At 53.1% G+C, this 11,366-nt stretch overlaps 1 long non-coding RNA gene and 1 other non-coding gene across 3 annotated transcripts; both read left to right on the top strand.

Moving 5' to 3' along the window:
• The first annotated feature begins 2,874 nt into the window (after positions 1-2,874).
• On the top strand, positions 2,875-7,648 carry LOC141576573 (uncharacterized). 2 transcript variants are annotated; one of them, XR_012504988.1, is made up of 3 exons: positions 2,875-4,615; positions 5,622-5,779; positions 6,168-7,648. It is a non-coding gene; the product is annotated as an uncharacterized LOC141576573 (long non-coding RNA). The 2 variants fall into 2 exon arrangements; XR_012504989.1 differs by lacking the exon at positions 6,168-7,648 and adding an exon at positions 5,921-6,125.
• Positions 4,442-4,550, top strand: LOC141576578 (U6 spliceosomal RNA). The gene has a single exon (XR_012504992.1). It is a non-coding gene; the product is annotated as a U6 spliceosomal RNA (small nuclear RNA).
• Positions 7,649-11,366: the final 3,718 nt, after the last annotated feature.

Below are 11,366 nucleotides of genomic sequence, written 5' to 3'. Positions count from 1 at the left end.
TTCTATTGGGTTGAGCAAAGACAGGCCCTGGCCGGGGACGGGGGGGGGCGGTGCTGGAGGGTCGGGGGGGCGGTGTAGAGAAGGATATAGATCATTGTTAGAGTGCCTGCTTAGCATGCATGATGCCCTGGGTTCAATCCCCAGAACCACCATTAAAATAAATAAATAACCTAATCAAACCCATCCCCCTCCTCCCCCCCCAAAAAAAAAGAAGGAGAAAAGAGTGAGAGACAGAGACAGACCATCGGGAAAAGTAGCTGCACTAATACTTCCAAGAAACAGGACAACATAAAGATAATGGAAGAAATGCTGGATAGTGAACAGCCACGGGTGGTTGGCACAGACCCATAGCTTCTGGACTCGCTAAAAAAAAAAAAAAAAAAGAATATGAGAATCATATGGATCAGGAGATTGGGTCTGAATTTTGTGCCGTTTGACTTGTGCCAGTTACAAAGGTCATGCACAAGGAAGATGACTGGCTACTTTATTGTCTGAAATGAGACACTTGAAAGTGAAAGGAGGTGCTATACAATCGTGCCTGGACTGGGATTTTTCTAAGGGAGCCCAAATCCTTTACAATATATATCATGTTTTCAAAAATGAATATCATTCCTGGACAACATTTAAGCAATTGTTTTCTGTGTTATCAGTAAACATTTTTAAAAAATCAGTAAGAAAGGAAGAGGGAGAGAGAAAGAGAGAGAACAGGAGTAACTATACGCGCGCGTGCGTGCATGCATGTGTGTGTGTGTGTGTGTGTGCGCGCACGTGTGTTGAGGTGGGGGCCTAAAAGAGGGTGAGGATTCTTTTCATCGAGGTCTGTTTGTACAGAATTCTCTCCTTCTCCGCTTTACACTGTGAAGGAAAAGCCCAGCTGGGCTAACAAGCTAAGTCGCAAATCTAAGTGTAACAAGTGTCGGATTACTGATCTGAGTTCTGCTGGGCTAACTCGTAAATCTAAATTAATAAGTGCCGGTTTGCTGATTCCCTGTTCATATTTTGCTAGCCAGCTGGATTTTCAAAGAGACATATCTGGCCTTGAAATGTTGGTTTGCTGCCTCACTGCCTCTACTTTCGTGATAATGATGTTGCTAAAGCTATTGCGTGCCTATTGGCCGAATACCCCAAGCTGGTACTTAACCCTATAAAACCTCATGTGCACGTCTTGGAGGTGCTCAAGGCTTAGGAGCAGAAGCCCCTCTGAGCCCGCCGGCGTAATAAATCTGAGTACTCCAACCCTCCGAGTGGTGCTTGTTTCTTGGCCGGCCTGTCATTTCCATAACAGCACCGTTGACAATAAGAACGTCACTCTCGTTCCGGCATAAAGAAGACATCTGGGGAGGGTGGGGTGGGGGGTGGGGTGTAGATCTATGTTATGTCCTGATTCCAGGAAGGAAAGGGGCAAGGGTCAGCGTGCCCTTCTTTCTGGGGTATCTGTCTGTTCGCTTTTGGTGTTCGGCTGGTTTGGTTATTTCAGCTTTCTGTTTGGTTCCTTTCACAGATCCAGTGGCTCAAAACAGCATTCTGATTTTCTTTTCTCCTGGGGTTTGGTTTTTGATAGGTAGAGGGACAGGGCCCACGCAGGGGTGGGGGTGGGGGGTCACTGTGCCGGAGAAAGGGAGGCGGCTGTGGTGAAATCATCGATCAGAGGGGATTTCTACGAGAGGGACTCTCCGAAGTGAATGGGGTCCAAGGAGATCAGCAGGGTTTCTGTGTGCTCGTTTGGTTTTGTTCGTGCGTGTGTTTGTTTTTTCTGGACGAGGCCAAAGAACTCTTCAGGTGGAGGTGTGTGTCCAAAGGGTCTGACAGGATGGGAGGATGCGGGGCGAGTCAGTCCATGTGCCCAGAAAGAGAGAGAATCTGTCATAGCTGAGACTCAGGCCTTTTTCAGACCTAGGCCCAGAGAGCAGTTCGGCTCCGAGCATTCACGGAGAAGTTCGCCGCCACCTCAGTCCTGTCCCCCACCCCCGCCCTCCCCCACGCCTCAGCCCCCAGTGAAGGAGGAATCATGAAGTGGCCGCACTTAGGCTAAGCCAATTTTTGGCTTTATGCTTACTGCTTGCTTTTAGAACGATCAGCAAACTCGACTGACCAGACACCGCTCCCAGCTCCAGGCCCACTGTTAAAAACAGCTAAAGTTGTCGATTCTAACTGTTTGATTTGACCTTCCTCTGATCGTTCAACTTGACAATCATGTTTGGCGTCTGAGTCTTTCCCCAGGAAGGGAGTCACGGGAGGATAAGCTCAGGAGAACGACCAGCCCCCTCCCACCCCCCACCCCCCACCCCGAGTTCCTCCGTGGCGCTGGTGCCGCCGGGTGAGTCTGACCAGATAAAGAAGGTCACGGGCTGATGACCTACTAGACCACCAGGAGGTCCCATGTTATCAGACACTCATCCAGATTTAGGAGCAAGTTTCATCAGAGACCCTTGTTGATCATGAGCACCTTTTGTGCTCCCGCCTGTTGTGATTCCCTTTCATGCTCCAACCTGTTCGTCCACAGAAGCATGAAACCCCAACCCCAAGACGGGTTCACAGTTTGGAGGGCACTAGCCTGCTGTGAGTCCCCTTTGCCCAGCAAAGCAATCAAGCTGCCTCTTTTCTTCTAAACTCTAAGACCCTGTCTCTGGGTTATTTGGCTCGTCAGGGACGGGGTCGGGGAGGGCGATCTTTCGGCAACACCCGCAGAAGTTTCCCTGAGTGGCAGGAACCAGCGTGGCCCTCAGGCCTCAGCCCCGCAGGCAGGCAGGCAGGCAGGCAGGCAGGCAGGCAGGCAGGCAGGCAGGCAGGCAGGCAGAGTTGGAGCGACCGTTGGTCCCGCCCCCGCCCGCGCACCACCCCCCCCCCCCCGCCCCCGCCGCTGCTTCCGCCGCCGCCGCCGCCACCGCCGCCGCCGCCGCCTCACAGGCCTTCTCCACCGATCGGTCCCAAATCGACTGACTGTCTCCTGGAAGCGGGGGCGGGGACGTCAGGAGGATCCATTCGGCAGGGCCTCGTTCAATCGCTTCATTCAAATGCAGAAAGCTCTGTGCTCAGGTCAGAGCCTTTGACTTGGCCTCCGGCTCCTCTCTGTTGAACGGCTTTTGTTCTTTGGTTTCAATTTCCCCACCCTTAGGCCACCCCGTCCCAACTGCACGGAGGGAGGCGGGAGGGAGGGGGAGAATCTCGCCTGGTCTCAGGCCAAAGGAGTCCCCTCCTTTTCCTAATCTGGGTAAACCCCACTACACCGTTTGAGAATCATGGAAGGGCATGGAAGCAGACCTCTGACTTGATAGATTCCTCTGGGATGGGAGACTTTAAAAAAACAAAATTCTTTTTCCCCTGCTTCCAGGGAGGCAGAAAGGAGGGCCAGAGTGTTCCTCTTGCCTCGGGCAGTTCTTTGTTTGTTTCTTTCCTTCTTTTGTTAAATCATTTTTTTTTCCTTTTTTTCTTCCAGTTTTATTGAGACAGAGTTGACATACAGCAGTGTATACTTTGGGGGGGGGGGGCGGGGAGAGGAATTCGATTTTATGTATTTATTTTTGACCGGAGGTACTGGGGATTAAACCCAGGACCTTGTGCTTGCTTGCTAAGCACACACTCTACCACTGACCTATACCCTCCCCCTTGGCCAGTTGTGAAGTCCCTTTCATTCAGCATAGTCCATCGGGCACATTTTGGGGCAGCCTACTCTGGACCCCAACATTTCCCTATTCTGTAACTTCCCTGGAAGTTTTACACATTAAAAGCTGGGCTGTTGACTGTGCATGTGCGTCCATGCGTGCGTGCGTGCGTGCGTGCGTGCGTCTGAGCGTGCATGCGTGCGTGTGGTGTGGGGGCAGGAGGGAGGGAATAGTTTCCTAGAGGGCCTGCGTTTCATGGACCCAGTTTCTTAGTTCTGAGAACAGGTCTGTTCAAGGAAACAGTTGTAGTATCTCGTCTCAGGAGGCGGTGGTGTCGATGGGCTTCTGAAGCTAGGCCTAGGGAGCAAGCAGTCAGGTATCGCCTAAGAGGCACTTGTGTGGAAAACCAAAGTACAGCACAAAAGTTAATCATTGGAGCAGATGAGAAACCAGATTCAGGGCCGGGAGTAGGGGGTCAGTCTAGTAGGAGATTTCCACACATCGGGGTCATCGAAATGGCTCGAGCAGTTTGAAATGCCTCTGATGATGTCCTGGGGTGTTCGGCTCAACTCTCTGAGCGGCTCCTCCAAAAACAGGCCCTAGGATGGTTTCCACAGGAGCTGTTGTGGCCATTTCTCTGACGTTTACCTCCCGTTGTCCAGCTTCAGTCTGCAGGGCTTCAGGAGACGGAGCATTTTAGTACTCAATGATGCCAAGACAAAAGGGTGAGAGAAAATGGGAAACGTTCGTGGAGATGGTCCTAGGCAGATAGTGGAGGCAACTAGAAGACCTTCAGTCTCCGGGCCGGCTTTCAGGTTGAGACAAAAACCCTAAGGCAAGCGCTTGCTGCCACAGCACATCGACTAACACGGGAACCATCCAGAGAAGATCAGCACGGCCCCTGAACGTGGACGACACACGCACATACGTGAAGAGTTCCGTAGCTTTAGTGATGTCAGTCACCCAGAGGAAGACAGATATCCTATGCCATCACTTCTAGGTGGGATCTGAAAGTAAGTCAAGACACCCATCCATACATAAATAACTCCATTTTAAAAAGACTCCAAGGAACCTATTTACAAACCAGAAACAGACTGGACTCGCAGACATGGAAAAGAAACCGATGGTTAACACAGGGGACAGGGTAGGGTGGAGGAATGGGGGAGGGCAGAGGGATAAATCAGGAGTTTGGGATTAGCAGATATAAACCACCCTATACAAACTAGGTACACAAGTAGGTCCTACTGTCTAGCACAGGGAACTATGTTCAATAGCTTGTAATAACCTATCCTGAAAAAGTATACGTGTGTGTGTGTGTGTGTGTGTGTGTGTGTGTGTGTGTGTGTGTGTGTGTGTGAATAAGTGAATCACTATGCCGTACGTCATAAATGAACACAACATTGTAAGTCAACTATACTTCCATTGACAGAGAGTTCCTACAATAAACAGGCAGGCAGGCAGGCAGGCAGGCAGGCAGGCAGGCAGGCAGACAGACAGACACAGACACAGACACAGACACACAGACACACAGACACAGACACACAGACACACACACACACACACACACACACACACACACACACACACACACACACACACACACACACCACAGACACAGGGGAACCCTAAGGAAAACGAGTAGCACTAGTATCTCTTATCCATGCATGTCTATCCCAGTTTAATGGAAACCTAAGTTTTTGCCTCCAAGTCAATGATGCTAATAACTCTGCTGCCAAGAATAGAAAAATCCTCACGGAGGATTTCTGAATCCCAGAAGGGTCAGGGAGGGAGAAAAAGAGAAAGGGTTCCATTCTGCTGACAGAGGTATGATATTTACCATGTGGGTGTCCGCCTCTAAAAGGGAAGGAAGGGGAAAAAACAAAAGTTTATTTTCCCTTGTATCTGAAAAGAAAAAAATTTAAAACTCAATCCTCTTGGAGACAAGAAGTCGTACACACCTCATGTCACTGATTCTCCTCCTCCACCTCCTCCTCCTCCTTCCTCTACTTCTTCTTCTAGTCTATATCTCCCATGGATTCTGACGACCTTGCCTGATGATGGCGGGTGATGGGGGCAGAGATCGATCCTTCTGAGAAGTAAGTTGGCAAGCGCTTTAGTGAAGCCTCGTAGGATTTACCCAGCGAAGCGAGTGCCTTCGTCCCTGGAGGCTGCGGAAAGTATGTCCCCAAGTCACATACGCATGTGTTTGTCTTTTGTTGTCGTCGTTGTTGTTGTTGTTGTTGGTGGTGGTGGTGGTGGTGGTGGTGTGTGTGTGTTTGTTTGTTTGTTTGTTTGTTTGTTTGTTTGTTTGTTTGTAGCAGTGTCCTGGCCATGCTGATGGCATCAGGCTTGCAGCGGGGGAAGGAAGGCTTCAACCCCTTTGGAAGTCATACCTACCATCCCAAGAACGTCTGGATGACCCCTACTATGTGGCAGTTGAATGGGGGCCAGTTACTGGGGTTCAGCGGGTCCAGAGAGAGGAGGTCTGAGGCCTCTGGGGACAAAACGTTTGTACGTATGTATGTATGTGTGTATGGCCAGTTGACTGTTTTTGCGGTCCTATAGGAATCTTCCTGCCCCTGTCTATTGAACAATGGGAGTCATCTTCCAAGTGCCCTGACACCAGACACCACGGTGGGTGAAGGAATGCGGGTGGGGTGGGGGTGGGTGGGGGAGGTCATCCAGGGAGCTGGGAGAAACCGAGCACGTCCGTGGGTCGGTGGGTCGGCCTGTCGGATGGTCGCCATGCTGGGTTTCCCCTAACCCAGGCCATTTGCCGAATGGACAGAACAGACTGGGGCCACGTGTGCCACCCACCCTCTTTCCGGAGGCTGTGGTCCACTGTGTTTGCATGAAAGTCAGTGAAGGAGGCATCTCCTTGGGACTCGGTTCTGTCCCTTTCACGAGAGCCTCCACTTTGGATGACAGCCAGCCAGCCAGCCAGCCCTCGATGCCAGGGCAGTAGACGACTGCCAGGAATATCCCATCCTTTCTGGAACCCTGAGTGTACCCACCTGTACAGACACAAGGCTGAAGAATACATGACGTTCCTTCCTAGTTGACAGCACTCCCCATGTCACTGAAACAGTGTCCAGTACGCTGACGTCATCTCCTCCCTCTCCCACACCCCCGCACGCGCACAAACACGCGCGCGCGCGCGCACACACACACACACACACACACACACACACACACACTCTGTCTGTCTGTCTGTCTGTCTGTCTGTCTGTCTTCTAAGGATGGAGAAGAGTTTGCTGAGCTATTTCGGGTGCCCTCTCATCCTAGTTCCTATCTCCAAGTTGGTTCAAAGTCCAAAAGGCGGTCAAGCACTTAATCAGATAGGTCCCTCGTAAAGAATGCCTCCCACATCACGACGACAGGCTTCTTAGGCCAGCCGAGAAGCTCCTTCAGTTCTGCGCCCATCTTGGCTCTAAGTTGATATCAGTCTGTTACGGAAATGACAGGCCAGCCAAGAAACAAGCACCACTCGGAGGGTTGGAGTACTCAGATTTATTACGCCGGCGGGCTCAGAGGGGCTTCTGCTCCGAAGCTCTGAGCACCTCCAAGACGTGCACATGAGGTTTCATAGGGTTAATTACAAATATGGGTCTATTCGCCAATAAGGCTCAAACAACAAAAAGCAAAGGATCAGTACACTGGAGCTTATCAATTTGGAACAGATCACGTTACTGACACTTGTTGAGCTTGGATTTACGAGTTAGCTTGTTAGCCCAGTAAACTGACACTAAACTTCAGATTTACGAGTTAGCCCAGCAGAACTTAGATCAGTAAACGGACACTTATCACACTTAGATTTGTGACTTTAGCTTGTTAGCCCAGCTGGGCTTTTCCTTTACAAGTCCTCCAGGATCCAAGAAAGCCACGTTGGAAAACAAGTGGTGATTCTGATGGGACAGGAGATCAGTCATTTGGGGGCGAAGGGTGGGGTAGGGAGACATACCAGCCAGTCTGTCTGTTTTCACCCAGTGTGGGAGCCGTCCCAAAGAGATAACTCGAGAAGAGAGAAACAGGGAGTTGACAAAGAACACGTGCAGTGGCGTGCCCTCCCCCCCACCCCAGGAGAAGGCCAAGCCAGAAGTCCCTCCGGATGGCGGGCTCCGGACTCCGGCTTCCAGGGGAAGCGATTTTTTTTTCCTCCCCATTTCAGGCCCGGAAGAAGAGGGAGAGGCAGAGTGTCCTTCTCGGGCATCCGCTGTTTCTGAAGCACGCTTGTTGCCAAAAGTTCGGCCCCCGTCCCCGACGAGCCCAAGAATCCAGAGACAAGGTCTTGGAGCTTAGAAGCAAAGAGGCCATTTTATCGCTCTGCCGGGCAAAGGGGATTCACAGCAGGCTAGCGTCTTCAAAACTGTGTACCCACCTTGGGGATGGAGTGGGTGGGGTGGTTCTAGAGCCATAGCTCAAACAATCGGGCATCGATCACCATCCACAGAATCGTTTTCTCATCAGAAGACTCAGAATGGTGTCACGATGCCTCCAGGTGACCCATTCTATAGAGGCTGGTGGTTAGATCTCGTTATCTCATAAGCACTCAAGGTGTGGCCTTCTTGGTCACTCAGGCTATTTTGTCAGGTCACTAGTCCCGTGACCGACCTTCTCCTCGGAGAAAGACTCAGAGACCCAGCATGATGATGACTTTCAATGAGTGAAATACAGTAGAAACAGTAAGATCGATAGCTTCCAGTTTCAACAACAGGCCTGGAACCGTGAGCAGCAACCAGTCAGTCAGGACAGTTGACCGTTTTCAGGGCGAGCATAAGAAACCGAATGACACCCCCCCCCCCCAGCAAATGAATGAATGAATGACCTAATGATCCTCCCCTCCCCCCCCCGCCAAAAAAAGAAGAAGCAATCCGTTAGCCTAATTCCGGCCATTTTATTCATCCTCCTTCACCCTGAAGCCCCAGTCACCCACGTGCCACAGTGGTCTGTTTTCTGGTTTCCTCCACCACCCCACCCCCCACCAACCACCACCCCGCCAACATCCCCCTATGCCCAACCACCGCCCCAAGTGTGGGACTGGACGGGGGTGCAGGGGGGCTGAGGGGGCGGCAATGGCGGCTTGAGGTGAGGGTGGGGAGTGTTCCGCCCAGATCGTATAGGAAGCTCAAACACAGCTGCAGTACGAGACAAGATGGTAGATTTCTGTGGGTCCTCCCTCCTCTTAAAATCCTTCCTAAGGAGGAGACAGACAGAAAGAGAAACATCACCCTCACTCCCAACGCCTCCTGCGCCCTCGATGCGCCCCAAAACAACAACAAGAAAAACAAAAACAAACACGACCACAAATAAGTCGCTATCCCTGGGGAAGAAGGATTCGATGGCATGGGGATATCATTCTAAAATTCATTCCCTCTTCATCACATTTCATGGAAACCGATTGCAATCTATGAGGCCCTGTGAAGGTAGGGGTTGGGGGGGTAGGGAGGAGGGAGGGAAGTGAAGGGGGGAGAGAGAGAGAGAGAGAGAGAGAGAGAGAGAGAGAGAGCAGAGGAGAGGAGGGATAAAAGGGGAGAGGACAGGAAAGGAGAGGAGGGAAAAGAGGGGAGGGGAGGGGAAATGAGAAGAGGCGAGGGGAGAGGAGAAGAGGGAGAGGAGAGGAGTGGAGGGGAGAAGAGAGGAGTGGAGGGGTGAGGGGGAAGGGGGGAGAACAGGGAAGAGGAGAGGAGGGGAGAGGAGAGGAAAGAGAGACAAGGGAGACAGACAGACACGCATGCGCGCGCGCGCGCACACACACACACACACACAGAATAGCGAAATGGAGAGAGAGGCAGAGAGAGAGAGAGAGACAGACAGACAGACAGACAGACACGGATCTAGGTCAGGGACACTACACATGGGTATTCTTCTGAGTGATTTTATGTGTTTTCTCAATCGCCACCTCTATGGAGATAAAAATCGCTCCCATAAGATGAAGGGAGTCCTTCTGCCACGGCCCGCGGCCCCGCCCACCAGCACCGCTTGTGTTTGTCAGGGATTCCAAGCCAAAGCACGTGGAGGAGCGGGAGAGCTTCCTGGCAGCCCAAGGAGGAGGAAAGTCCGGCAGCATGAGAGAGGTGGTTGGCACGGGGAAGCTGGAGGCCGGCTGACGAGAAGATGGGTGAGGGGGCAGGGAGGAGGGTTTCCCAAGTTGGAGAGCCAAGACGAGGGAGGGGAGCTGTCGGTGGCTGCGTTCTGACCCCGACCCCAACCCTGACTGGAGCGGATCCCTGAAAGGAGGCGGTTCGGGCTCTCTGGCCGAGAACGCCCCTCTCTTCCTCTTTGTGCAGAAACACCTTCCGCGGACCGAGAAAGTCCATCCCGAGACCCTCGTCGGAAGAGTCCTTTCCAGACCCATCACGATCCTCCTGGGCCTAGGGGTCCAGGGGATGGGGCGGGGCCTCCATTCGATCCGTCTTCCGTCCGTCCGTCCGTCCATCCACAAGATCTTGAACATCCATGTAGGATTCTGGATGGTAGCAGTTTTCCAGGATCCTCCAAATCCTTGTAAGTCCTCTCCTGGCAGATTCGACCCCTAGGTCGTACCGCGCAGCACAGGGCACTAGATTCAGTCCCTCGGGACGAGGGTTCCTGAAAAAGACCAGGAAAAAGAAGAACAGAATCACTATGGTGTGCACCAGCCAGAAACCAGCACCACCTTGTCACTCGAACAGACTTGCAAAAGGCGGGGTAGGGAGAGAAAGTCATAGGATGGCTACCATCCCTCCCACCCCCACCCCACAAGCCAAGCCCCAGACCATCGTCATCCCTGCTCCCCCTCCCCTCCCCTTTCCTCTCCCTTCCCCCTCCCCCTCCCCCTCCCCTCCATCGACGCCCGCCTCCCGCTTGTACCCCACTCCTCTGAACCCAGCACCACCCACCCCAGCCTGGACGGGCTCGGCTCAGATCGGCTCGGCTCGGCTCAGCCCGGCCCGGCCCGGCCCGGCCCGGCCCGGCCCGTCCGTCCGGTCGACTTCTTCGCAGGGTCTAAAATAGCGCCCGGCCGACAGGCAGGTGGCACATGGCACATGGCAGGGGAGCGAGCGGGACGGTTCGGGATCTCTGGGTGGCAGGGACACGCGGCCGGACAACCTGGCGTGCGTTTCTCCGCTCGGGGGGGCCTCGACCAGAGACCGTGGTACGGGGAACGGGGACACACACACACACACACACACCACACACACCACACACACACACCACACACACCACACACAGACACACAGACACACAGACACAGACACAGACACACACACACACACACACACACACACACACACACACACACACACACAGACACACACCTTCACCCCCACCCCCAAACCTCTGACAGCTTTCGTTTGTTTTCGGCCGACCGTCCCTCGATGAGGTACGAGTGCCTTGGCTGGGGCTGGGGGGGGGGGGGTGGAGTTCCTCCCTCCACAACGACCCCACACGGGCTCTGTTCTGGTCACCCGAGTCCTCTTCCAAGTCAGACCACAGGCCTCCATCACCCGGCGCGAGCACTCGGGGAAACAGTCACCATCCTCATCGCTCCGCTCCACCTCTACACGTGAAGAACTGTTCCCAGCCCACGGCACTCCACCCCACCCCACGCCCCGATGCCACCCACCGCAGTGGAGAGAAACGAGACGAATCCACAGACGTGCATCAATCCGATGAAGAAAACGACGGCCCTATTCCAAGGAAGCATAGATATCTAGGTAGGAGATTCATCGAGTACTATGGAGGCGGTGGGAAAGGGGGGGGTTGCGGTGGGGAGGGTCTAGA

Source organism: Camelus bactrianus, unplaced genomic scaffold (genome assembly GCF_048773025.1).
Source record: "Camelus bactrianus isolate YW-2024 breed Bactrian camel unplaced genomic scaffold, ASM4877302v1 HiC_scaffold_135, whole genome shotgun sequence".
Lineage (NCBI taxonomy): Eukaryota > Metazoa > Chordata > Mammalia > Artiodactyla > Camelidae > Camelus > Camelus bactrianus.
The sequence above is the reverse complement of the archived record's forward strand: the minus strand, read 5'-3'. Positions and strand labels throughout refer to the sequence as shown.